Raw genomic sequence first — 5,079 nt, 5'->3', positions numbered from 1 at the left:
GTATTAAATGATTGGACTGCGTCCTGTGTATGTGGCTTTGCAGCAATACCCAATGCCAGTGTGATGCGTGGTGCTTACTTCACAGAAGCCCCTTTTGTGTAGGGCCTCGGAGGAAGTCGTTACTATCCTGGATGTTCCTACGCAGTTTAGTAATGGTGGAAGGGAAAGGATTTCTTACACCATTGTTATTAACACCCTAAATCCTGCAGATCTGACCAAAGGGAGTATGTCCCTAGCCATTTGGGAAGTGTGCAAGGCAGAAGCACCGTCCATATGGGAGGAGCTGGAGGTGCCTGGCCCTGGCTGGTCAGGGGGTGGGTCTGGCTGATCTTTTCCCGTTCAGCACCAGGAAGTTACATAAACCTGTATACTTCATGCACCCAAGGAGAAGAAAGAGGGCCTCCTCTTCTGCCCCTTGATATGACAGTAAGCCATACTTACATTTGAAAGATAGTTTCTTTCTTTTTTTCCTTTTTTTTTGAGACAGAGTCTTTCTCTGTCACCCAGGCTGGAGTGCAGTGGCACCCTCATAGCCTGCAACCTTGACCTCCTGGGCTCAGGTGATCCTCCCAACTCAGCCTCCCAAAGTGCTAGAATTACAGGCCTGAGCCACCACATCCAGCCTGAGAGATATCTTCTGAATCAGGTTTGTACAGCCAAGTTACTATGAAAGCATACGTGAAAATGTTTATAAATTATAATACATTTTATAAGTATGTTATTATCATAAGTAGATAGGTGTTTACTACTTCAATCTTTGAGTTACCTGGATGCATTTCTTAAGGAGAGTTTCAAACCAAATGTTTTAATAGGAAATTACGTTATAATAATTTGAACGTTTGCCATTTATGGCTTATTATTATTACTGGAACATTATTTTGATACTCCTGGTGCTCTGAACCCCATCTGAGCAGAAACCTGCAGTATCTGAGGACTCTTGCCAATAACGTAATGGTAGATTGTGTCAAGAATATGCTCTTCATCTGCCTAGGGTTTCATGATTTTCAAGCTGTACGTCCTAGAAAGGTTCTGTAGATAAAGTATGAGAGGAAAAAGGCATTATGTACATTAGTTGAAATTGGCATCATGTTGCCAAACTGTAATAAGCCTTAGGGGAGCTCAGTGTTGAAACTACTCAATTGAATGCTGCAATTTCCCATAACAATTTAAAAGGCCTGCAGGCATGCTAAAGTCATAGCTGGATCTTTCAGTTAACACTCTGTAACATGACCCCAAAGTCTCATTTACATCACAGCAATTAAAATAGATTCCACATTACCCGTTTACTACTACATACTGTAGAAATAATCCAATGAAATGTGGCTATTTTCCAAAAATAATATGGAAATCTTGATACGATACATATTCACAATCTCTTCTTTCCAAAGTGGTATCACCATTACACACTTGTACATACAGGATAATGATAATTGTGAAGGGGGAGGAGAGTGGGACAGATGAAGAGGAATGCAGCCTGAGCTGATGAAAACTAGCAATCATTACTAGTTGGTGACCCATACGAAATTAGTTTTGTGGTCTCAGTCCGGTTCATGGGTGACAGGTGTCCATTATGCAAAATAATCATTGTAATCTGTGCTGATTGGCCCCCTACTGGTAGTTAGAAAGTAAAGAGACCAAAAATGATATGAGCCCTAAGACAGTACACCTCCTGGTTGCAGAAGGGCTGCCTCTAGACTAGAACAAAATGCCAACACCCAGTTGGGAAAATGATGGAAATGTAGAGTAGCACTCACCTGAGGAAGGTATTTTCGTGAATTTAGAGTCCTTTCCTTAATGCTCCATCCAAATTAAATTTAAAATCCTCCTGACATATGGATTATAGCTGTAACTATTAATTGATATCATAACTATTTTGTAATGAGATGAACAGCAAATTAAATTACAGCAGAGCCACGATGGGCAAAATTAGATCATATTTTCTCAACAGTGACTATTGCATTTTAGTAATGCCTCTCTTTGAGGAAACGTAGACCAAATTGACTTACTCCAAATTGTTGTTGTGGTTTAATATTTATTGAGTAGCCACAATTTACTAGCTTACCTTGAAAGTGTGGTTTTTTAACAATTGTCTAGAATACATCACCAAGGTATGAAATACAGTGGCAAAAGTCCAGCCTCGCCACTTGGCAGGCAGTCAATGGGAAACCAAGGAAACTGCCTTGCTCTCTGTGCCTGCTGGAACATTCTTGCCTGCACTCCCCTTTTGTGGTCAGAAAGAGCATTGGAAGAATCCTACTTCAGCAGACATCTGAGAAGGCAACATTTTTATCTACTGACTAGGTCCATTTTAATGATCTGCCGTGGTTTATAACTACCACTCGTAACAGCATGGAAAAAAATTAATTAGGCCACTTACTCAAGAGCCTTTGTGTCCATTGTTGGGAGGTGCCTCCTTTGGGCAGACACAGCCACCTCCTAGGGGTGCCGATCTGGGCAACCAGAAAGCACAGGCTGGATTGAGCCCCCAGCCCCCTCAGCAGGTGACCCGATGCCTGGGTTGGGCCTTGTCTACCTGACCCATGAAAACTTTTTAAACTGATAAATTATGCACATAGTTGGGATTTTAAAAATGAGACAGGGTCTCACTCTGTCACCCGGGCTGGAGTGCAGTGGTGCAATCATAGCTCACTGCAGCCTTGAACTCCTGGGCTCAAGTGATCCTCCCACCCCAGCCTTCTGAGTAGCTAGGCCTACAGGTGGTATGTGCCACCATGACTGGCTAATTAAAAAACAAAAACAAACAAACAAACAAAAAACTTGTTTTGTAGAGATGGGATCTCACTATATTGCCCAGGCTGGTGTTGAACTCCTGGCCTCAAGTGATCCTCCTGCATCAGCCTCCTAATGTGCTGGGATTGCAGGTGTGAGCTACTGTGCCCAACCTATGCATGTATTTGTCTTTATGATATAAATCATCTAGGAAATCCAGAACAACAAAGCTATAGGGTACGTGTTTTCTATTTTTACTTGACTGTTTGGCAACATTTATGCAAAGTCATAAAATTTGATTGTATTGTGCATATGCACTTTAAGGTGTGTGACTGAACTTGAGAAGTCCACACAGTATATTTCTGTGTGAGCCTATACCTACTCAAGCATAGTTATATTCCCCAATACTGTTGCATTAAAATATGTTTAAAAACAAACAATAAACACCAACGAAGAAAAATATTTTGGAGAATGGAATCCTCCGAGTCAGCACACACACTGCTAGCCAGGCTCGCTGTTTCCCATACACAACGATACTGAGTCCAGAACCGACCTAGCCCCTGCTGTCTCCATAGCAAGCCCAGAGACTTTTCTCAGTTCTTGGGATGAATCAGACGCTCAGACTGAACCCAAAGGGTTTTGGGGACCCTGAGTCTGCTCTGGAACTGATCTGTCCCCTAGAGCTTACCTTCCTCAAGGAGGAAGTGGGGTTTGGGAATTCGTCTGTCCACTGACAGATGCCATGTTGACGGAGACACCTGCATTCGCATCGCTGAGTGCGAATTTCCCACTTTCCAGGGATCTGTGAGGAAGGTGCCATTTGGCTGGTTTGCTGCTTTTCAGACTAAGATGAGAACTGTCTGGTGGGCAGTAGACCGTGTATAAGTTTATTATATTAATTTTGCCTGTGGGTAACAGAGGCATGGATAACTGCAGTTATCCCTTATTCTCCAAATACTTGGGGGTAGTTACCAGGTCTCCACCTAGTTGTTACTAAAATAAGCCTAGCAGTGCTCTTCAGTCTGGAGACTCCTAATCGGTTTTATTGCTCCTCTTGAAAGTCCAGCCAGCATCTGCCTACTGCTTTCTACCACCAAGACGTAACTATTTGGATAACATTAGACGTGAAATCATTTTGAAATTATTGGTGTGGGAACTATTTTTTTCTCATTTCATGACATAGTCCTTCTGAATAAACTCATAAAAATTCAAAACTCAAATTCTATTCACACATTTTAGCGAAATAGCAATTTCGTAACAGAGGTATAATCCCTTGCTCTCAACCTTATAGACTGGGCCTTGGTGTATTTTTCCCAAACCAGCTCCCCCAGATTACTGAGGTTTAAGCCTAATGACAGCAGACATTATTCTCAGACACCGGACAATGTTCTCCATGTCATTCTAGTAGTCACCCTTTATCAAGTACTCATTATGTTATGTGCCAATAACTGTGCTAAATGCCTTAAAAAACTTTATCTCATTTAAACTTCATAATATCTCTATTAGAAACGTATTGTCATATGCCTTTTGGATAATTAAAGGTAGTAAACTAAGCCTCGGAGAGCTTAAAGTAACCTGTCCAAGGCCATCTGTCACATCAATTGTTAATAGTGGAGCTAGACTTTAGACATAGTTTTGTCTGATTAAAAAGCCTGTTCTGTATCTCCTTCTCAGTTGCATTGATACAGATTTTTTTGGCTGAAATATCCAGGGTAAGAACTTGTTATTTCAGAAGCATATTTTTTTTTTTTAATTCTTATATATTTTTTTAAATTGAGATGGGATTTCACTATGTTGCCTACGCTGGTCTCGAACTCCTGGGCTCAAGTGATCCTCCTGCCTCAGCCTCCCAAGTAGCTTGGATTACAGGTGTGCGCCACCATGCCCAGCTCTCAGAATCATTTCTTTCTGTCAGTCACTGAGTTCTGTTTCTTCTACTTAGACCTCAGTGACCAGGAGGCAGGCTTTCTCCAAATGATGGCAAAAATGTGAACGAGCTGCAAGTTTACATCTTCCCCTTAGCAACTCTAATGAAAAGAGTAGGCTCATTTGCAGTAGTTTTACCGGATGTCCCAGGACTGAACTCATTGGTCACATGTTCATTCTTAACCAATCACTGAGATTCTGCAGGCTGTTCCTGGACCCTAGGACTGGAGTCTGCTCCACCCGAACCCCTTTGTCTCCATGTGAGGAAAGGGTGTTTTTTTTTTTTCAGGGAAATACATGAAACAGCAGGGTTTTTTGTTTTTTGGGTTTTTTTTGAGACAGAGTCTCACTCTGTTGGCCAGGCTGCAGTGCAGTGGCACAATCTTGGCTCACTGCAACCTCCGTCTCCTGGGTTCAAGCGAT

The 5,079-nt window shown here is 42.0% G+C and overlaps 1 protein-coding gene across 1 annotated transcript in view; it reads left to right on the top strand.

The window, feature by feature from the left end:
* The window catches only part of TENM3 (teneurin transmembrane protein 3), a 662,376-nt gene that overhangs the window by 166,235 nt on the left and 491,062 nt on the right, over positions 1 to 5,079 (top strand). The window lies entirely within an intron of this gene.

This window comes from Colobus angolensis, unplaced genomic scaffold, assembly GCF_000951035.1.
Source record: "Colobus angolensis palliatus isolate OR3802 unplaced genomic scaffold, Cang.pa_1.0 Scaffold5, whole genome shotgun sequence".
In the NCBI taxonomy this organism is placed as follows: domain Eukaryota; kingdom Metazoa; phylum Chordata; class Mammalia; order Primates; family Cercopithecidae; genus Colobus; species Colobus angolensis.
Note: the sequence above shows the minus strand (reverse complement) of the source record. Positions and strands in the feature narration are given on the sequence as shown.